The following is a 23,893-nucleotide window of genomic DNA, read 5'->3' as shown; positions in this document are numbered from 1 at the left end:
CAGATAGATAGGTTGAGGGGCTGGCACCTCAGGCCAATGAGGAATTGAGCTGGTTGGTTTTGGGTTGTAGCTTTAGTTGGACCTAGTCTACATCTGCTTTCCTACATATCTTGGGGGAGATTCATTAGGGCTTTTGTTTGTGAGCCTATCGGGTCTCTGCTTCCCTGTCCAGAAAGACTGGTGAAGATTCAGTCTGATTTTTTCTGCTTTGAGCTTTGTTCTCCCATTTCCTGCCTCATTTTGGCAAATGTGTTCAGGCTGAGATTTGTTGTTTGAGGATGGCCCTCTTCCTCAGGTAGGACTTTGTCTTTGAAACATTGCAAAACAACAGGAGAGTTTTGTGTGGGCTTTTCCTTCCTCCCTCCCTCCCTCCCTCCCTCCCTCTCTTCCTTCCTCCCTTCCTCCCTCCCTTCCTTCCTTCCTTTCTTCCTTCCTTCCTTCCTTCCTTCCTTTTCCTCACCCGAGGATATGTTTTTCATTTATATTAAAGAGATGGAAAGGGAGAGAAAGCGACAGATGAATGTGAGAGAGAAGCATTGATCAGTTGCCCCTCATATGTGCCCCAAACTAGGATCGAGCCCACAATCTAGGTATGTGCCCTGACCGGGAATGGAACCCACCACCTTCTGGTATATAGGATAATGGTCTAACCAACTGAGCCATACCAGCCAGGGCTTGTGTGCTTTTTCAGAAACTCTGGCTTCCCACACAGACCCTGGCTCATAAAATAAATCATGCAGCAAAGCAGGACTTTGTGTTTGGAACTTCTAAAATTTTTGTATTGCTGAGCCGACCCCCACACAACCTCCGAAAGTTTTGCTGATTTTATTTCCCCCAGTATCATTCATTTGAGCCACTCTCAGTCCTCAGCCTGTGTACAGAAACAGCAAATGCCCCAGCTACAAAAGCAGCAGTAGAAAGCCTGACTATTCTTGAGTGTATGTTTGTTTTATGTGAACTTTAATATCAGTTTGTGTAACTCCATAAAATAGCTTGTTGGTATTTTGGAGGGGAGTGCATTGAATTTATAAATTAAGGCGAAATGACATATTCATAATATTGAGTCATCCTATCCAAGTATAGGCGATATCTTTCCTTTTGATCAAGTCTACTTTTGTGACTTTCAGTATTTAAATTTTTTTTCCTCATATAAGTTTTGCACATTTCTTGTTAAATTTGTTTTTAAATACTTAATCTTTGTTGCTATAAACTCTTTGCTATTTATTAGTTTTATTAGTTGCAATTTTAGATATATAATTTCTCTAATATAGTTCTCATATTTATATGATGTTAAGTCATTGTCTACATTTCAGATATTTCAATTGTAAGTGAAGGTGTAAATATGTTAAATTTTACTCACATCTTGTCCTTGTGACTCTAATTAAAGGGTCATTTGGAAGGTCTTGGCTAATGTGTTAAATCACCTGTGTGATTTGCTGGATAATTGCTTTAATTCCACTTAAGAATATGCAATAATGAAAGTCAGGTGTGAAAACAGACACACTTTGCCAAAACACAATACATTTTGTCATTTGATCTTTTTTCCTCCTGAGTGGATCATTATGAAAATAGCCTTAAAATTATTTCTTTAATCCTTAATTCTCTCACACATTGTAAAATCCAGCCTTCATACAGTTTTACTTTCTTCCTAGATTACTAATATGGTTTGGGTACTGAGAAAGAAATGTTTACTAGTACTTGAGCTTAGAACCTTCCCATGGGAAGAAATAAAACAACTCTTTAAAACAAATGAAGAGTTACATAATCTACAGAACTCAAGTGAGTGTGCATGTGGTAGTAAGGGGGATGTGGGAGAATGGAGATTAAATCCAGTAGCTATACTTTTAAAATATATAATTTTATTTTTATCATATGCCTTTCAAATATATTTCAGTTCTTGGTATTTTGAAGGCGACTTGATTTTGCATTGCTTTTAATATTGAAATTCTGCGCTTAGGCATGCTACTTAAATATTTTCTTAATAGTTCCTAGAGCCAATCAAAACTCAAAATTTTAATAATCAAAGAAATAAAAGGGTTTTTACTTTGTCAAAAACATCAGTTGGTACAGCAAATAGTTTTTAGGATTCTCTTTATACATTCTTAAAATCTTACCATTTTAGTATCAAATACCAAGTACTACATCCCAGAATGTGAGCATTCTTACATAATATTCTTTGTTGTTGTTGCTGCTGCTGTTGTTAATCCTCACCCAAGGATATTTTCCATTGATTTTTAGGGAGAGTTGAAAAGAGAGGGAAAGACAGAGAGAAACATCGATGTGAGAGAGACACATCGATTGGTTGCCTCCTGCACAAGCCCTGACCAGGGCCCGGGCCTGGCAGGAGCCTGCAGCCAAAGTATGTGCCCTTGACCAGAATCAAACCCGGGACCCTTTGGTCTGCTCTATCTACTGAGCAAAATTGGCTAGGGCAATAATATTCTTTGCATTTTAAAATAATTTTTATATTTAGGGGGTAAATCATAGAGTTAGAACAGTGTATATTTAGCAAATCCTGATCCCACCATTTATTCTTGATATCAACAAGATTTAGAATTCTCATTGGCCAATATATAATCTGTCCAAATGGGTTATGAATTAGAAACAAATATATTTGCACATTTTTATGCTTTGCAAGCTTGGATATTGCCTTCTCAGTGACATTCTGATTTGTCTGTCTTCAGCGCATTAATCAGCTATAGGGAAAGTGCATTTAGCTAAAGACTGCTATTTTTCCTAAATAATGGTATTTCTTTTTTGATGCTCTGAGATTATTAAATGTTTTAAGTTACATTTTTGCAAATGCTTGTTTTGATAAGTTACTCTCTAATGAAACCCTAAAATAGCAGCAAAGTGCAAATATGACAAGTAGAACTTTGATTTCTCTGTGCAAAGAGCATGTTTAGAAAGCTGAAATAAAGGGAAATTCCAAAGAAGGAAGAGAAATAAAAAGTAAATGAGGTAATCAAAGTCAGAGAAATTGATATTGGCAGGTCCTGAATGATGTTTCTAGATGAGCAATCTTTCAAAATACTCTTGTACATTGCTGCTATTCCTTTATTTATTATTAAAATAACATGATCCATGAGGAGCTTGGGGTGACTCTTGGCCTAGCTAATTCTAATTAATCCAGTCAGGGAGAGCAGTAGGGTAAGTGGAGCAGTCTATTGGATTGAAATTCATAACTTAATTGAGGTCAAAGTCCCGGTCTGGGAGAACAAAAGTCTTTTGCTAGGACCAGGCAGATCAATAGCAATAAATATCTGGCTTGGATACAAGTAGCTTATAGTGACAGATTATCTGACAGTGGCCAGAGGTCTTGGTTCTGTTAAGGGCAGTCTTGAGCATGCCATGGTTCTTGCTGATGTTCAATCCATACCCATGACACTTGGAAAGAAGTAAGTAGTACTCTCAAGAACTCTTAAAAGTCTTATGGAAACACTATGTATGAAACTCCAGTGACTTCTGTGTTGTTATTGTCAGATGAACATTTCCTAAGGACACATTTTTAAGGGATAAAGGAGATTCTATCATATTGCCAGTAAGATCCAAAGGATTTGCAAAGTTGATTAATCTTTTTTTAATATATTTTTATTGACTTCAGAGAGGGATAGAGAGATAGAAATGGTGGGATCGGGGCTAAATGGGCAGTCGGACATCCCTCTCACAATCCAGGACAGCTGGCTCCCAACCACTCACCTACCTGCCTACCTTTCTGATTGCCCTTAACTGTTTCTGCCTGCCAGCCTGATCACCCCCTAACCACTCCCCTGCCAGCCTGATTGACGCCTAACTGCTCCCCTGCCGGCCCACATCTTGTGTCCACATGGGGTGGCCATATTGTGTGTTGGAGTGATGGTCATTTTGCATATTATTCTTTTACTAGATAGGATTATTATTATGGGCCCAATTGCCCCTAACTGCCCTCCCCTGCAGGCCTGGGTCCCCCCCAAATGCCCTCCCCTGCAGGCCCAGTCACACCTAACTGCCCTCCCCTGCCGGCCATCTTGTGTCCACATGGGGTGACCATCTTGTGTGTTGGAGTGATGGTCAATTTGCATATTACTCTTTTATTAGATAGGATTATTGTTTATCCATAATAGTACTTAATTAGTATAAAACTTTGCATTCTCCTCATCATTTAATAATACTATTGCAACTGAGTATCAATTACCTTCTGACTATTTCTATCTCTCTATCCCTCTCTGAAGATTTGTGGTCGTTGGTCTTGTAAGGTATGGAGAGCTTCATAGTATGTATTCCATCTCCACTGACACTTCTCTGATCCAAACTGTCATTCCTTCATTCATACATGGAAACTTATTAACGTGACTTTTTTGTCCTCTGTAATTATGACATATTAGTCTTCCTTAAATGTCACGATCTAAATGCTACTTTAATGTCTACATGATTCTATTATCAAAAACCTTTAGTAGTTTCTTATTTACAATTCAATTCTCAACTTTTATGATTGACTCTCAAGTCCCATCTCCATGGCCAAACTGTTTTACCTAGTGTTCCTCACTTCATGAAGTTGGTGAGCTCACTTTGTATATCCCAAAAGTTTCCAAATCTCGATTACCAGCATTAACTATAGATCTTTTTAAAAATAAGCTTCAGCTCCAGAAATTATGACTCAGTAGATAAGTCAGGTTTGGAGGGTGTTGGGAAGATGAGAATCTCAAAATTATAAAACATCTATACGTAATTCTATAGTGCCAAGCTTGTAATTCTGAACCCTGTATTCATCTGCTAGTCTTTCAGTGCTGCCTACCTTAAGTAGGAGTTAGGCTAAAAACAGTCAGATGAAATTAATTCATTCCTATCTGAATCACTAACAACTGTTTAGAATTATCAGATAATGGTTTTACTTTTAAAGGAGGGATACAAATTTTATGTAATCCTATTGGCTGAGCACTTGTTATTTTTCTAATAATTGTGCAAGATGGTCTCTCTTTTTCCTTATAATAACCTTGTGAAATGAATTTTTCCACATAATAATCCAAAGTCTCACAGCTGCTGCAATGTTAAAATTCAAATCCAAGTTTTCCAAAAACAAATGACCTCTAATTGGTAAGTTTTCAGTTAGTTTATCAAAATAAAGTGGAAGCATCAAGAGTTTTTTGAGAAGATATTTTTAAGCAGAAAAAATAAATAAGGCAATCCATGCTTTGCAGATGCCATTGCCCCAGAGAGCCGTCATCCACAAGAGATAGCAGAAAACTTCATGCTCTGAGCACTGGGGGGAAAGGGTTTGGTTATAAAGCTTCCAGCTTTCACAGAATTATTCTGGGATTTATGTGCCAGGGTGATAACTTCACACGCCATAATGGCACAGGTGATAAGTCCATCTATGGGGAGAAATTTGATGATAATTTCATCCTGAAGCACACAGGTCCTGGCATCTTGTCCATGGCAAATGCTGGACCCAACATAAACCATTTCCAGTTTTTCATCTGCACTGCCCAGACTGAGTGGTTAGATGGTGAGACTGTGGTCTTCAGATACATGAAAGATGGCATGGATATTGTGTTAGCCATGGAGCGCTTTGGGTTTAAGAATGGCAAGACCAGCAAGATCACCATTGCTGGCTGTGGACAGCTCTAATAAATTTGACTTGTGTTTTATCTTAACCTCCAAACCATTCCTTCTGTAGCTCAAAAGAACACCCCTTCACCTCCATTTGCTTGGAATGTTCTGTAATCATGTTCTCGCTGCAGTTCACTGGGTTCCATATTTTTCTCACCCCTTCCAAGTCTAGCTGGATTACAGAGTTAAGTTTATGATTATGAGATAAAAACTAAACAATGACAAAAAACAAGGCAATCCAACATGAGGTCCTTTTCCAGCATGTTTCTTTAGGTTGTGACCTTTGTTCATTTGGAACTCACCTATCCTATATAATAAAAGCCTAATATGCTAAATGTCTGGTTGTCCGTTCAACCAATCAAAGGGTAATATGCTAATGATATGCTAAGGCTGCTCAACAACTTGCTATGACATGCACTGACCACCGGGGGGGGAGGGGGCAGACGCTCTGACTGGTAGGTTAGCTTACTACTGGCGTCCGGCCGATTGGGACTGAGCAAGACAGGCCAGACATGCCCTGGAACACTCCTGCGGTCCCTCTTTGGCTGGCCAACCTCCCGTGTCCCTCCCCAGCCCCGATCATGTACCGGTGGGGTCCCTCAGCCTGGCTTGCACCCTCTCGCAATCCAGGACTCCCCCCCGCTCAGGATGTCAGAGACCCCCCTCGGGATGTCGGGGTCCCTCAGCCCAATCCTGCAGACCAGGCTGAGGGACCCCACTGGTGCACGAATTGGTGCACTGGGCCTCCAGTTTTCTATAAGTTCATGTACACACCAAAATAATAAAACAACAACTTCTTTCTGATGGCAAATTGGTAGTTTTTTTTAATGGGTCACTTGGAATCTAAATGTAGTCAGAGACTACCCTGAGTTCAGGAAAGCATGGTAGAAAAATTCCTATCCAAGAAAGATAAAATTAAAGAAGAGGAACTGAGGTTCCTCAAGAAAACTCCACTAAATTTATAGACTGTTCTCCAACAGTTTTATTTAGTGTTACTGTATTATTTGTATTTACTTTATTGTCTACCTTGTGGTTTCTCTCCAGTTGGATTGTGAGTTCTTTAAGTGCAGAAACTATGTTTTCTATTTCTTTAATATTCCTACTGGTCTCTTGCATAATGTTTGAGGTAAAGTATACATTCAGTAAATATTATAAAATATTGAAAAATTACTGTTCCTTTGTAGATAAATACTCCTCCAGCCTGAAACACAGATATACATACACACAAAATCTTTTTCCCTGTATTTTCTTTATTAAAGCATCACCTCTTCTGGGAGGACCCTGACCTAGTCCTGACCTTTTCTTCCAACTACAGCCTCCCTTTGGATACCCTCTTTTGCACTCCTATAATATACTTTGTTCACATCTTTTCATAGAATTATTCTCTATTATAAATATTGCCATTCATGAGACTCTAGGCTCCTTGAGAGTAGGAACTTGGATATTTTTCTATTCCCAAATTTTAATGCATTACAGGTCATATCAATAATATGTGTTTGATATGAACAAAGGTTAAGATTTAGAATAGAAATAATAATGCCTCCATAAAACTGTTTTATAGAAGGAAAAAAAGGAAAGAAATTAGATTAGTAAAACTTGATCTTAACAAGGTTATCTGAATACTTCATGACTTTGTTGACATCTGGTCAATATGCTTATTTATTCTGTAGAGAATTGTTTGAGAGGGGCAGGCCTAAACAAATATGCTTTGGCACATATATCAGATAGACATTGTTAAGCAGTGGATGCTAAAGACTTTTTTCTAAAGATAAATTAGTTGTACTCTTAAATGAAGGTCATGCATTATGAGACCACAATGCCCATGTTCAAGTGACTTACTGCTCTGGACAAATATGGCAATGGACTGGCTTTGTTTCGTGTGTCTTATTTATTTTTTCAAGCAGTTCTTTATTAGAAGTGCAGTTTCTTATTTAGCATACTTTTTAAACTATGAATGGTTGAAAGAAATACAGAGAATCTTGTAAAACTGGTAGAAGATAATCATTTATGACGAGAATAGAAAAAAGAACGAGCGGGGGTGTAAGATAATCATGTCTCTTTTATTTTTCCCTTCTAAGATATAAAATTTATACCCACTTTGTGCTTTTTTTCTTTTTTAAATTTTATTTTATTGATTTTTAGAGAGAGAGGAAGGGAGAGGGAGAAAGAGAAACATCAGTTGGCTGCCTCCCCCGACCAAGGGATCAAACCCAAAACCTGAGTATGTGTCCTGACCAGGAATCAAACTGCAGCCCTTCAGTGCACGTGAGGACACTCCAACCAACTGAGCCACACCCGCCAGGGCTCCACTTTGTACTTTTAAACCACATCTTGACCAGGAATTTAGTTGGCTAGTATAGAGACCAGTCCAAATGGCCCAATGCACTTCCAGTATCCACTTTGAGGGTAGATCATGCTGCTGGGGCAAGTGAATGGCAATTGCGGGAATTGATTGAGCTTGGACATGGGAGCTAAGGTGTCTGTGCTCATGTATGTGAGGCCATTTGTGATGCAGATGGGTCTAGAGCAGTGGTTCTCAACCTTCTGGCCCTTTAAATACAGTTCCTCATGTTGTGACCCCAACCATAAAGTTATTTTTGTTGCTACTTCATAACTGTAATTTTGCTACTGTTATGAATCGTAATGTAAATATCTGGTATGCATGATGGTCTTAGGCGACTCCTGTGAAAGGGTCATTCGACCACCAAAGGGGTCGCGACCCACAGGTTGAGAACCGCTGGTCTAGAAAGTGGGGAAAAGAAGGTTCTGGAGATATGCATTTGTACTCTTGTCCTGGGGACATAGAATTTTCATAGTGCTCTTTGAATCCCCACAGAGGTACCTAGAAGTTCCCCTCCCCACTTCAACTTTTACCTCTTTAGATTAGGCTTCTGAATAAGATTTTGTTTTAAGAAAAAGTCCTCCTATAATGGATTATGAAGGTAGAGATTAAGTCTAGTCCTCACTGTGTACCAAGCTTTTAGTATTATTTAATACTAAATTAAATATCTAGCATTTTGTAAATATTTATTGATTAATAAAACAAATGAATTCAGCCCCTTACTCAAAGAAATCTCTGCATCTCTAAAAAATGTAGGCAGTTTTCCAGTTAACAGAGAGACAAATGTCAATGCAAAGGAAGTCTAAAAATTGTTGACAAAGATTATGAAATCAGTATTTAAAGATAAAATATTTTTATCATTTTTTTCTGTGCCATAAAATAAATTTATATATATTCACTCATTTTATCCTTATAGGAGTCCGTGTGGTGGTATATCCTCATTTCACAATTGAGGAAACTAAAGCTCAGAATGGTTATGTGAATTGCTTGAGGACACAAAGCTAGTAAGTAGGAAACAGAGTTCACATCTCAGTGTTTTGATGGCAGATCCCATGCTTTTTCCTGCACCGTGCTGCCATCACACTCTGTCACACAGACTCCTGCTTTTAGAATTCACAGCCATCTGATGCATTTTATGAGGGTTACAGTAAGAAGTTCTGCATGTCCTTAATAGTTTTCTTATTTATATATATGAAAGCCTGAGCAACCTTTATGACCCAAAAGACCGGTACAGCTGTGACATGCACTAACCACCAGGGGTAGACACTCAATGCAGGAGCTCCCTGATGGTCAGTGCGCTCCCACAGCGGGAGTACCACTCAGCTGACAGACCCTTTCTGGCCCATCAGCCTGGCAGCAGCCACTCACCCCCTAAGTAGTCCTGCAGGTCCAATCTCCGTAGAGCTGGAGAACTGGCCAGGCACCGTTAGACTAGCGCCACCGGCACGATCCCAACAGTGCCGCTGGCCTCCTGGAAGTCGGCCTTGGGCACCGCAACCGCTTCCCCTCCCTAGAGGCTTCGCAAGGAAGAAGTTTATATATATTAACTCATTTTATCCTTATAGGAGCCCTGTGTGGTGGTATATCCTCATTTCAAAAGTGGCCGGCCACCAGGTGGCTCCCGACAACCGGCACGAATGTCGGGGACAGATCCAGATCCCGGGCCAACAAGGGCATCTCACCACCCTCCCAGAGGGCCAATCACATCCTGGCACCCCACCCCCACCTCCTGGGGACCCCATTCGTGCACGAATTCATGCACCGGGCCTCTAGTTTATAATTAAATTCTTCTACGTAGACAATATTTTGTTTACCAGGTTTTCCCCTTCAGTGTGACTTTTAATACATGTTCCTATTCTCATAGCTTTCTTTAATACGTTATGTTTTTCTGTCATTTTTATATTGAATACTCCTTTTGCTAAGTTTGTATCTGAGAATGAACAACTAGCTCACAGTGCAGTGTGAATCAAGTTCAAATTACTTTGAGTTCACAGAACACCCAGTGTCATCTTATTTTTACATCTAACTGAATTATAGGACACTGTCAAAGTGTTATGTCCTGGTATGGTAAATTGCTCCTCCTTAATGGTCCCCTGGCTACATTCTCTCTTGCTATTGCTATAAACCAGAAATTGTTGACATCTTACATTATTGTAAGCTTGAAAACAAAAGAACTGTTCTTTATCCCCAAGCAATCCCCCTTCTTCACCATAAAGGTTTCTGAACATCTTAGCTACCTCATAATATTTATATACTTGAAAGTTGACTGTGCCTTCAGAAATGGATTAATTCTATAATTCTTTAACATTTTAAAAAGGCAGGCAATTCTTTCTCATTGACTCAAGGAATGGATCATCTTCTTAAAACTTGTTTGAATGTTGAAGTGGTGGTTCATTGATGATTTCTGAGATTTATTATTTAAATGTATGCATGTTATAAAGTATGTTTGGCTGTGCTTAGTGTTGCTGAGTCTAAAATGTTCTTCTAAATGTCACATTATGAGGATTAATTAAAGATGAAAGAATTACACAAAGTAACAAATGAGTTGACAGAGTAAGGTCTAGAAATGGTCAAGCTTGCTTTTTTGATCAAACTGATATACTCATAGAGTGGTTAATAGTGTCTGGAAGATGGGAATAAGATAACTCAGGAAAAAATGATTCTTCAAAGAAAAGGTGATTTTTCTATAAAACAAGTGCTATAGAATATTTATGGACCATGTTCATATGCACATATATTGAGATTGATTATACACAAATGTCATCTGTAGAAAATTTTATGTTTTTTGTGGACCATCAGTGAACAATGAGACTACAGTGTAGTGTTGATCTTACAAAAAGCCAACTTAATTCTGCCACTAAGTAACAAATATAATCTGTAAAAGCCAGAGCAACATACTATTATATACATAGAAAATTGTAACTAATATAAAGCATAAAGTTTAGATTTTTATATTTTTAAAAGGATGTTGATAAATTTGAAGACCTTAGAGAGGATTTTTTAAAATCAGTAGTTTGGAAATGGAGTTTTTTAGGAAAATGTCATGATCACAAACTGATATGGGTCATATGTAGCCCAGAGATCTATTTTTGTTCGGCATTCATAGTGTTACCCACTGTTTATTTGTAATTTACTGCCAGTTAATTTCTCATAAAAATACAGATTTTAGGATTCTCTTGAGAAATCTGAAAATCTGGCAGTCCTGGGCACATTCCCATGTGGCAGCAGTCAGATGGAGCCTAGTAGCTACTGCCCTCTATTGACAGACAGTCCCAGAGCTTTCTAGTTCCCCATGACCCACTATTGCTTCCTGACCCAATTAACCTCATCCTTTGATATTTACTGTCTGAAGTCATTTGAAGGGATCATAACCTTGTGTGTAGAAAGACTAGGCTTTGAGTCAAGTTGCCTAGATTCCAGTTTCTATTCTACCAATGAGTGTGTGACCTTGACTAAAGCGTAATTGTAAAATCTTAATAGTAGAAAGGAATTCAAGGATCATCTGGTCAACTTCCCACCTAAGGCAGGAATTCTCTCTATTAAACTTCCAAAATAGGGGTAAGCCAGCTAGCCTCTGTTAGGACATTTGTCTTTACTTCACAAAGTAGTCTGTTCCCTTTTAGAAAGCTCTCATTATTAGAAATTTCTCTTACATGTTGAGTATATGTCTGTCTACATTTAATACTAAAACTGTACAATTATATAAGGTATCTTCTCCTTATTACAGAACAGAGGAGAACTTAATAGTTGTAACATGAAAGACAAGGTATCTACCTTCATATTTTCTTTTATTTAAAAGTGTAACCTGTGTGTACAATGTGCTAAGCCATCAAATGAGTGAATGCTTTTATGGCAAAGTACTGTAGAGTTACAAATATTATAATACTAGTCAGATTTTAATCAGACCAGTTAGAGCTTTATTGTAGACTTAGTAACCAGTCTTTGTTGTATCATTATTTTAAATATTTGCCACCTCAATGGGGGAAAAAAGGGGGAGAAAGGAAAGATTTAAAGATATATTGTGTTCTTGTTGATTTAATGGCATTTGTCAGTGTGTTCATACTTTTTAATTTTCCAGGACTTGCAGACTTAATCCCATGAGCTCACTTCTAATATCAGTAAAGGGTGTGAGCTGTCTTTGTGGTTCAAGCTGCCACTTGAGGTTTCTCCTTCCCGTGGAGCTTTCTAATGGAATTCAAGGTTCTCTCTAAGGGTGAGCATTACGAAGCCTTCTCAGGCTGCTTGAGAGCAAGAAGTGCAGCATAGGTTCAAGGACACACAAAGCTTAATGTGCAAAACATGCTTCTGCTCCTGCTCCTGCTCCTTCTTCCTTTGATTGGCAAGGTTAACTCTGAGAGGCCGAGCTCTTTAAATGATTTGATTAGACCCACCACTTTATTCCTTTCACTTTGCCCCCTCCCCTTCAAGCACCAGTCTGCCACCTTCTTTGTCTTTGTAGTCTTTGCTTTGCCATTACCTTTTCTCTCCTCCTTTTTCCTGATTTCGTGTCAAATTTTGACATTTTGTGAAACAGAATAAGGAATTCAAAAGTAAAGTAACTTGCATCAAAATATTTTGTGCGAAAGATTTCCATACTTGTGAATGGTTTCTATGCTTATGATTTATAAAACTCCAAATCCCTTATCTTCATTTTGACTTACCTTACGAGATAAGGAAAGATAGAATTGTCACCTACATTAGCAATTCACTTAGATTGACATTTATAATTCTACAGTTCTCTATCAGGAATTGGTTTGTACGTAATGAATTCCTTTTTCAGCAGTTTTTAAAAAATAACCTTTTAATTACAAAAACTTCAACCACATGCAAAATTAGAATAACAAGTATAATGAACGTCCATGTACTCATCACCCAGTTTCAGCAATTACCAGTTGGTGGCCAATCGTGTTTAATCTATACTGGTACCCCACAACTGGTTTGTAATCTTTTTAGGAAGGATAGAGGAAAGCTATGCACACAGGAGAAAAAGGACATGCATGTAGAATTTTTGCAAATAATTTTAATAGGTTAATACACTTGCTGAAGCCCTTCTATGTATCTCCTAGGAATCTAAGAATCTAGAATCAGAATCCCTGCATTCCAGCAGAGAATGCTACGTATTCTCACCTTTTCTGTTCACCTGAATGTCAGGATTTGGAATCAGCTTAAGTTCTCCTACGAAAACAGCGTCGTTAAGCTAATGGCAGGATCTTTTAATGATGATTAAGTTTTCATTATGGAATCTCTTAATATGCTCCCTTTCTCCCTTGTTCAGCTTCTTTTCCCTTTAGTGCTTATTAGTTTGTTATAATTGATATATCTTTTACCAATGTTGACAGATTAAGAAGGCTTTCAGTGATTCAACTTTCAAGGCCTAACAACTTAGAATTTCATCTAGAACTTCTGAGTTGTTGCTAACAGCTAAAAGAGGAAAACAGCCTCTCCAGAGAGAGAGCGAGAGAGAGCAGAATGACTGGTAATGAAATGCATTAGTTGTTAGGAACTTAAGTAATAAAGCTGAAATTTCCATTAAAAGAGGATACTAGTTTTTAAACACTAATTTTAATTAACAAAGCATATTTCTTGAAAGTATAGGGATAGCTGAATGTATATGACAAAAGGGTGATTTTTCCTTTTCCCAACCTGTTTCATGTCTTCCTTTCTCAGCTGGCATTTCACTAAGCCTCCCTCTGGACCAGCAGTGGTCACAAGGTATACACAGGACACAAGCAGTTAGTAAAGGGACACTAGCAGCCAGCAGGACTCGCCTATAGAACTATCTCATTGTTGAACCCCATCTGCCAGCATCTGCCCTGATGTGAGCTAAAACTATTTTTAAAAGGCAAATAAAAAAGAGGAGTAATTGGCAAAATTTAATTATTTCATTTCAGAATGCTAGGATTATTATCATGTATGTTTAGCATAGTTTCCTCTATCTACGTATCTCAGTGTGGGGAGATAGGGCATAGAATAAGGTACACAATTCTCATTTGAGTATGGTTAAAAATACTTCTATTAAGATGATAATTCAGGAAAGGAACCATCCTCATTTATAGCTAGCCATTAAAAAAAAAAAAAAAAGTCCTCAGCCCTGGCCAGTGTGGCTCAGTTGGTAGGATGTCATCCCATGCACTGAAGGGTTACTGGTTCAATTCTGGGTCAGGGCACATGCCTGGGTTGCAGGCTTGATCCCTGCTGGGCAGAGGGGGTGGGGCCGGGGGGCGGGGGTATGCAGGAGGCAGACGGTTGATGTATGTTTCTCAAAAAATCAGTTTAAAAAAATAAAGTGCCCCATTCTTGTATTCCCCCTATAACATTTTATTTTGTTTGGAAGTACTTTTTTAGTATTCTATTGAAAAGGGGAAAATTCAACAACAACAAAAACCCAGAATGTTTAATAGTGATATCTACTCAACAAATATACCAAAATAAATATATGATCTTAGAAAGTAAATATATACCAATTTATTGTATGTTTCTAAAGATATATGAAATCCATATAACATAAAATCGCCTTGTTTTTGTTAATTGGTGTTTCCATAGTATTCAAGAAGTTGTAAAATGGGGGAACACACAGTGTCTATCTTTGCTGTGTGGTGCCTCTTTCTATGGGAAGACTGTTAATTGAGCTCCCCTTTGAGGTTAGCTTTCTTTAAGGCCAAATTCTTTTTAAGAAAATTTTCAAGAAGCTCAGTACAAAAATACACTTATAAAAAGATTAACCATCACTTTAAATATGTTTTAAAATATTTTCTTTTTTAAAAGTGTCCTTAAAATTTGTTTCAGCTATATTACAGATTTCATTTATGGTTCATTTGTTTGTTTGGATTGAAGTTGTACTGCTGTTTGAGTTAGTGCCCTGACCTCTCTGAATAGAGAGAAGACTAAGCATGTTTAAGCACCTGTTTAAAAAAAAAAAAAAGTTGCCTGCAATGAAAACTATCCCCACCTACAATTTATTAAACCTTGACATTCTGCATTACTTACAGAGTTCTCAGAGAAAATTAAAACCCTTTTGACTGGGTTTTGCAATGCAGGGAAAATTTTAGTGACATTTAAAAGGTTTCTCTTGTGTTCCTCTAATAGGATAAATAAAAAAGGCTTGTTTTAGCCCAGCAAATGGGGGGACAATCCAATTTCCTTGATTCCATCAAGACACTCTTAAAGCATTAGCCTGTGCAGTAAAAAAATTCAACTGACCCCCTTTGCCTGATGGCTTTGAAAAGTGTCCTGATGTGTAGGTATTTGCCCAACACAGCATACTTGGTTATTGCTCTTCCAACACATCCGTTGATGGAAAGATCTTATGTGAAGCTCCAATAAATGTCAGTTTGTGTTACAGAACTATAAAAACAGTCCACCAGACCGTAATGGTCTCTCTGGTGGGCAGCCTTTCACTGGAAGATGAAGAGAAATCCTGTCAAGAATGTTTAATAGTAAGGAAAATACAAATCATTTAATATTTTAGAGAACTTTTTATTACATTTAATTATTTTGCTGTCATTGATATTTCTATTTGTCCAAAAGATCGTGCTCATTTATCGAGAGTATACTAGCATAGGGCAGTAGTCCTCAAATGTTCACTTGTTAAAACACGTTGCTGGACCCACCCCCAGAGTCTCTAGTTCAGTAGGTCTGAGGTGGAGCCTAATATTTGCGTTTTTAACAAGTTTTCAGATGAAACTGATGCTGTTGCCTTAGGGCCCACACTTGGAGAACCACTGGCCTAAGGGATCTTTGAAAAGAGATACTGACCTCTGGATCAGTGATTCCAAATTTAAATCATTTCATCTGCAAGTTATTAATATCTGAGAGCATGCTAATGTGTGAAAAATGTCTTGATGCATATCAGTCTAGTCAAATGGACAGGCATGTCTTTGACATTTGGCTTTCTCATTGGCAATCTTTAAAAACCATTCTGAAGGTGGGGCAGGGGGGACATGAAGACAGAGCTTTCATTTTAGAGAGAAAAGTCTGGGTGTCTGTGTGTTATTTAAAAGAATAGAAATTGATCATATGTTTCCTATGACCTGCTGAATAATAGTAGAATGAAGCTGTCTTTTATGGTATCCTGATGTTTAAAATTTTCTTTTTAACAAGATCTTCAGCCCTTTAATTATGTAAAAACCCAAAGCACCTTCTTACTTATTAAGAAAGAATCCTATATAATAAAAGGCTAATATGCAAATAGACCAAATGGCTGAACAACTGGTCACTATGATGCACACGGACCACCAGGGAGGCAGACACTCTATGCAGTAGCTGCCCTCTGGTGGTCAGTGTGCTCCCACAGGGGGAGCATCGCTCAGCCAGAAGCCAGGCTCACTGGCAAGCATAGTGGCAGTGGCAGGAGCCTCTCCCGCCTCCACAGCAGCGCTAAGGATATTCGACTGTCCAACATCCCCCAAGGACTCCCAGACTGCGAGAGGGCAGGCCGGGCTGAGGGACCCCTCCCCCCCACCCCCAGTGCACGAATTTTGTGCACCAGGCCTCTAGTAAATTATATTTGATATTCTGATTCCCATTTTGTTTAAGAATTATGTTATCCAGAATATTTCACTCTAGCTACATCAGAAATATTTCCTTTGAAATATTTGGGATTGTTGTAATAGCCCACTTTTATTTTAGAGTCTGGAAGTTAGATACTATTTATTTACTTGTCCTTAAAATGAACCTGTGTAGTAAAGAGGAGACCCCCAAAAAATCTATTTTTGACAAGGAATTGTCACAGTGAGAGGTTTGTTGACATCCAAAAATCATAGAAGCAAAATTAGAATAAAAGAGGCTCAGGAACCTTGGATAGATACTATTTAAAGAAGGTGGTCTAGTGCCCAGTCTCATTTTCTTCTGGTGGAAGAATACATATGATAAGTACATTATATATGTTCTTACAGTGTTTGAATACTTTGTAGTCATAATGTTCTTCTGTTCTACATTTCTTTTTTCTTCATTTTTTTTTTAATATATTTTATTGATTTTTTACAGAGAGGAAGGGAGAGAGATAGAGAGTTAGAAACATCGATGAGAGAGAAACATCGATCAGCTGCCTCCTGCACATCTCCCACTGGGGATGTGCCCACAACCCAGGTACATGCCCTTGACCGGAATCGAACCTGGGACCTTTCAGTCCGCAGGCCGATGCTCTATCCACTGAGCCAAACCGGTATTGGCTTCCTTTTTCTTCTTAAGGATATTTTTGAATCATAGCTAACTTTGAAACAACATAAATGTTACTGTTTTTAATGAGTTATCAGTTGCTTGTGCTTCCTTTGGGAGTAAGGGTACTATCTTCATTATTTAAAACTCAGTTTGAAAATAATTAAAGGTGACTTTGAAATTGCCATGAATTAAATGAATGGATTCGGGTAATCAGCACTTTTCTGAAGTCCTCCTGCATGTCCCTAAAGTTCTCTGAGCCCTACATTTTGTGATTCCCTTCTGGCACCAACTTTCTTGTTTTGGTTTGGTGGTTTTCCTCAGCTAAGGATAGGTAATCAGTCAAATGGTAATGCTCCACCTTGTCCCAGGCATTATTCTGCTGACCTTTCCCTGTGGGGCAGTGGATATTGCAGGTGAAGCCCAGTGAAGACTGTGTAGAGGAGGTCAGGGCAGAAATGATAGCCGTTCATCTCTGCTGCTCTGATGTCCGACAGCTGGTCTCATGTGGCCTGCTGCCAGCAGTGTCTTTACAGGCTTTGTGGCAGAGATTATTTAAAGGAGATTAACCCCTTTAAACCCCTTATATTTTAATTATTTCTGTATGTATTTATAAAACCTGCAGTCTGCTTGTTTCAGGGCACAACTGTCCAACGCCTTGTCTTTAACCTGGTTTCTACAGTCAGACAAGTATATCTCTGTTACCACAAAGGAGGCACCATTGATTTTTATCTTCCTTGTTATTAAAATTGTTTGAGTTTGTGATGTTTTGGGGTTTGGATTTCTGCTTGATGTTGTTGTCCTTACTGTTTTTTGAAAGGATAACTAAAATTAATGTGATTTATTTTAGAATACTGTTAAAATTTTATTTTTGTATTATATGATAGAAATCTAAACCTGTAGACATGTAGAATGTGAAAACTTTAGGGTGCCATTAAAAACAATAGGCCTTTCAGGGTATTATTTTTATTTTTTATTTTTTTAATTAAGTCTTTATTGTGCAGATTATTACATTTGTTCCTCTTTTTTTTCCCCCCATAACTCCCCTCCTCCCAGTTCCCACCCCACCCTCCGCCCTCACTCCCCACCCACTGTCCTCATCCATAGGTGCACGATTTTTGTCCAGTCTCTTCCCGCATCTCCCACTCCCCTTTCCCCCCCAAGAATAGTCAGTCCACTCCCTTTCTATGTCCCTGATTCTATTATAATCAACAGTTCATTCTGTACATCAGATTATTTATTCACTTGATTCTTAGATTCACTTGTTGATAGATGCATGTTTGTTGTTCATAGTTTGTATCTTTACCTTTTTCTTCTTCTTCCTCTTCTTAAAGGTATAATACTGGTTTGGTGGTGATGAACTCCTTTAGCTTTTCCTTATCTGTGAAGCTCTTTATCTGACCTTCAATTCTTTTTTTTTTTTTTTTAATATATTTTATTGATTTTTTACAGAGAAGAAGGGAGACAGAGAGTTAGAAACATCAATGAGAGAGATCGATCAGCTGCTTCCTGCACACCCCCCACTGGGGACGTGCCCGCAACCAAGGTACATGCCCTTGACCGGAATCGAACCTGGGACCCTTGAGTCCGCAGGCTGACGCGCTATCCACTGAGCCAAACCGGTTCGGCTGACCTTCAATTCTGAATGATAGCTTTGCTGGATAAAGTAATCTTGGTTGTAGGTTCTTGGTATTCATCACTTTGAATATTTCTTGCCACTCCCTTCTGGCCTGCAAAGTTTCTGTTGAGAAATCAGCTGACAGACATATGGGTATTCCCTTGTAGGTAATTGAGTCTCTTTCTCTTGCTGCTTTTAAGATTCTCTCTTTGTCTTTTGCTCTTGGCATTTTAATTATGATGTGTCTTGGTGTGGTCCTCTTTGGATTCCTTTTGTTTGGGGTTCTCTGCGCTTCTTGAACCTGTAAGTCCATTTCTTTCACCAGGTGGGGAAAGTTTTCTGTCATTATTTCTTCAAATAGGTTTTCAATATCTTGCTGTCTCTCATCTTCTGGTACCCCTATAATTCTGATGTTGGTACGTTTGAAACTGTCCCAGAGGCTCCTTACACTATCTTCGTATTTTCGGATTCTTTTTTCATTTTGCTTTTCCGGTTGGGTGTTTTTTGCTTCTTCGCATTTCAAATCTTTGACTTGATTCTTGCGCTCCTCTGGTCTGCTGTTGGGTGTCTGTATTATATTCTTTATTTCGGTCAGTGTATGCTTAATTTCTAGTTGGTTCTTTATCACAACATCGAGGGTCTCATTAGATTTCTTGAGGATCATATCAAGTTTATCGACAGTTTCTAGAAGATTATTGAAAGACCTTAAAAGTGCGTTTTTTAGCTCTATATCCTCCATTTCTGTCATGTTTCTTTGTCTCCGCATTTTTTATGCTTTCTTGGTGCACCCCCTTGTGGTCTTTGTGCGCAGTCTTGTTCTAGTTAAGCCTTGATTGTTGTCGGCAGTACTGGGGGTGAATCGAACTCCAGGCTAACTGGCTATGAGAGTCAGCTGTGTCTGCAGTGGGAGAGCTGTGCTGGATCTCTAGGGCGGTGCTAGTCTAGCGTTTGCCTTAGGCTATCCGGCAAATGCCTCTGTGCAGGGCTTGGGCGGGGCGGGTCCCTGGGGATCTACAGGGCGGGCAGAGCGAGCAGTTATGGCTGCTCTCAGTTCCGTCCCCAGGGGCTCTGCCTCTCAGAGTCCCGGGAGAGAAAACTGCATTCGAGTTCCGACCAAAGCCAGACAGTCCCGCTTCTCCCGTTTGAGTCTGGGTCCCTAGAGACTCGCCCGGATCTGGAGTTCAGAGTCTGAAACTCCCTCCCGATTGAAAACAACAACCGCGCCCTCCGCCGCCGGCCTGCTCCACATGTACTCCGCACCTTAGTATTTCACTTCCGCACTGCGCCTCCTCTGAGTCTCGGTATGGATTTCTCTTTCCTTCTAGTTGTAGAATCTCTCCTCAGCCAGCCTTCCTGTGGTTCTGGGTGATGTCCGTTCCGTCTTTTAGTTGTATTTTTGAAGTGGTTGTTCGAGGCAGCAAACTCCAGCGTTAACCTATGCCGCCATCTTGGTTCCTCCAGGGTATTATTTTTAATAATGGGTTAGTAGGCATGCTTCCTATGGTTTCCAGCATTGTCTGGTAACTGTATGCCTGATCAGGGCATTCAGAACAAAGATTTCTACCTCCCCAATTTATGTAATTGAGGGCTATAAAAAATTTCCTCAGAATTTAAGAGATCACACATATGAAGGAACCAAAAAAATACCACAAGAGCTTAGGAACTGTCCTCTGCCATTAGAGCATCTCATCTCAGCCACCATGGAGGTGCTTCTAACACAGGAAGCAGTTCTGTCTCTTCATGCACTCACTGCCCCTCCTCCAGATGCTGAGGAAGGGATCATTCTCTTGAGGGTCTTCCAGTTTCTGGGGAACCTCATGGGACCTGTCTTGATTCAAAATCTGTTCATGATATTTGTTTCTTCTAAAATCTTGTCTTAGATTGTTTCATGTTAGTATAAAGTTACCACTTCTAGTTACTGAGACTATCCTTTTTCCTCTTAGTTTGATTGCTTCATGCTTAACTGAGTGAATATTGGTAGTATTTGGGGGATGGAGGAGGAATGTTGGTTAGCCAAAATGTTAGTAACTAATGTTTTATTATCTGAATTCAACGGTAACTGTTGCTTATGTTCTAGAAATGGGAATTAGACATTGAAATTACAAAACTTGCCATTTCTTTGCTTCATTTGTGTAGAGGACATAAGTTTAAGTTCTAGGTCAGTTGTTTGGCTTACTATATCACTCTGGGCAAGTCATTTAACATGATGAATTTCAGTTTTCTTATTTATAAAATGGAGCTGCTACCTACTCCAGGATGTTAGTTTCAGATAAGTTGGTATCTGCGAGTGTTCTGTAAGATGGTATACAAGTGTAAATTTTTATTTTCTTAAAAAAAGAATAGCATGTCTAAATTAAGAAAAACTTGGTGCAGTTAGGTAGTATAGTTAAAGATCTTTACGCCATCCATGTTTCGTGAAGGGTTTTTTCATTGGTGTTAGTTGAGCTCTTTCCTTGTTTCTTCCCAAAACAAAATGTTTTCTTTTTCCTATAACTATTATTTTTCAAAAATGTCCTTTAATGTAATGGCTATTATGGAAGCACATATTACAATGAAGAATTATATTGTAACCTAATGTAATATTACAACATAAACAGTAATATATTCATTATATAATATGTTCTCATATTTTATCTAAACTTCCTATATGTACAATGTCAGTTTTTAAAACCGTAACCAATATGCCAAATTCTATTCAAAGCTAGGGAAATTCTGAGTTAGAAATACTTATCTGGCTTTAAGACAATTAGAATATGCTTCAAAGTTTTAAATAAAAGAATAGCAGGCTTAGGACAATTCTTACGAAAGAGACTGGAGACTAGATTAATTATAAAGGAGGCTCTTATAGGAATTACTAGATTAGGATGTTAGGACCTGGATAGGGACCATTACTGTGGAAAAGAAAGAATTAGGGATACAGGACAGAGGAAAATTCAATCAACCTTACTTAATGGGAGATAAGAGATAAAGAAAAGGGTATAAGTTGAATATGACTCCAAAGCCTTAGACAAAAATGATTTTTATTTTTGACATGGCTAATTTAGGAACAATGACCTAAAGAAAAAGAAAAGCCAATAGAGGACATTCATACACATAGAGATGTTTCCAAAAAGAATAATAACAAATTCTGAGAGAAGGCTGAATCTTAATTTTAACACTTCAGAATACTGAAAAATCTCCCATGAAGATATACAGGAAAAAAACAACAACACAAATCACAGTAGTGTTTAAGAGCATAAGCTTTGGAGCCAGATTCTGAAAGTTCTGGCTCTGCCGCTTGTAAATTAAACTTCAGTTTCTTCATTTGTGAAATGAGATTATTTAATGCCTACTTCATAAGGTTATTGGGTGCTTAAGTAAGAGAACTTGATTGGTGCAGTGATCAGATTAGCCACTACCATCAGTTTTTACTCACAACCTACTAAAATCAGTCTTTCTTGTTACATTAACAGGTTATAGGCAGAATGATATAGAAAATTAAGTATCATGAAAGTTGCCTGGAATGCTCATCTTTGTCTCTTTTACTACTCATAGAAAACTTGCTTTTATCTTTATTATGGAATTCTAATGGATAGGTGACTGGATGAAGTCTTTTGTTCTTATTTCTAAACTTGTATCAGAAGTAAGACCTTTTTATTTGATTCTCAGTTGTATAGCCATATACAAGTTATTAAATTATAGTAGGACTAGGAGGAAGAGATGGAGCAGGGGAATGAACTAAAGCTAACATTTATTGAGACTCTATTCCCCTTAATACAATCATTCATTCCCCTTAATAAAATCAGTCCCTTATGCCAGAAAAATAGCTCAAAAATAGTGTTACCTTTGAATATATGGATTTTTTTTTTTTTTTACTTCCCATAGGCTATGTCCTATTTTATTGGGTCCCCAAAGAAAGCAGTTTATTAAATATTTCTTTGGGAAACCCAGGAAAGAATTTTACAGTGGGACTAATGTGGACAGTAAAAACTGAAGTAAAAATCTTTCCCTGTATTTAAACATTTTTTATAATTACCATAAAAGAGGATGAAAGAATGTGGACCACCATTTGATAACATCTATAGCCAAATAGTTCTGAAGAAATTACAGTACTAAAAATCTGAAATTGTAGCTTCAGGGCATATAGAGGGTTAAATCTCTGAGCTGTAGAAGCAGATTGTGTTTTCCTTTTGTGATCTGGGTTGACAAGACATCAGTATTCTATTCATCTGCTGGGAATTAGGCTGTTAATCCAATCAATGACTCTTGAGTGAGCTGTGGCCTGCCTCCCCCACTGGGGAACAATCGGATCAAACTGCAGATTGTTTAAGAGCACAGTGCTGTCCTCGTGTCAGGTGGAATTCTCAAACGTTCCCTGGTGAATTGGGGATAGGAAAAGCTGTCTTGGCCCATTTATCCTTCTCCTTAAATAACCAGGTATCTGTCTCATCCATAGGAAAGCATTTGGCAATAGTGACAACAGGAATGTGATAGAAATCCATTAACTTGAACTCACAAAAGTATGGGTGAAAAGAAGAAATGTTTTCAAACACCCCACAAAACAACTTATATAAAAGTTTTTATACTTTATTCATATTTTTTTCCTATTCCTTAAACCCTAAGTCATTTTTTCTGCTGGGCTTTTTTGGGGAGGTTGTTGTTAACTGTTTTATGTCATGAGTTTTGTTAACCACTATGAGCTCTTTCTGTAAATCTACCCAGCCCTGCCTATATTTTTATAAGTCAGCAGGATACAAATAAATTTCAATGTAGATTATGAGAACACTAATTAAATAAAATTTTAATTTTAAAATATCTTTCTCTGAGGAATGCTAATTAAATAAAATTTTAATTTTAAAATATCTCAGTCTGAGCATACATAATTTTGACATCTTTTGCAGCGTAGCAAAATTAGATTTCTAATTACTGATTTAATAGTCCATTAAGTACATTTGGAAATTATTATTGAATTGATTACAAAGATGTTCAGAGTTGCAGTTCTCTTCTATAAAATGCTGTCCCAAATTTTTCCTTTGAACAATAAGGTGGCATGAGCTATCATAAAGTGAAATATCCAAAATGACAAAGAGAAATTCTCAAAGAAGATACTTACTATTCCAATCTTAGTGGAGACAAGCTTAAAGGATAATTTTATTGTTTTCTATCTACATTACATAAGAGTGGTCCAAAAAGGATTTCCTAAATTTGCC

At 38.1% G+C, this 23,893-nt stretch overlaps 1 protein-coding gene and 1 pseudogene across 1 annotated transcript in view; both read left to right on the top strand.

The window, feature by feature from the left end:
- Window positions 1-23,893, top strand: part of ACBD6 (acyl-CoA binding domain containing 6) — a 132,760-nt gene that overhangs the window by 83,623 nt on the left and 25,244 nt on the right. The gene's annotated exons all lie outside the window — the stretch shown is intronic.
- LOC138995967 (peptidyl-prolyl cis-trans isomerase A pseudogene) lies at window positions 5,299-5,607 on the top strand (annotated as a pseudogene).

The sequence above is a fragment of the Myotis yumanensis genome, unplaced genomic scaffold (assembly GCF_028538775.1).
Source record: "Myotis yumanensis isolate MYYU_CA2020_CCGP unplaced genomic scaffold, mMyoYum1.0.hap1 SCAF_17, whole genome shotgun sequence".
NCBI classification, from domain to species: domain Eukaryota; kingdom Metazoa; phylum Chordata; class Mammalia; order Chiroptera; family Vespertilionidae; genus Myotis; species Myotis yumanensis.
Note: the sequence above shows the minus strand (reverse complement) of the source record. Positions and strands in the feature narration are given on the sequence as shown.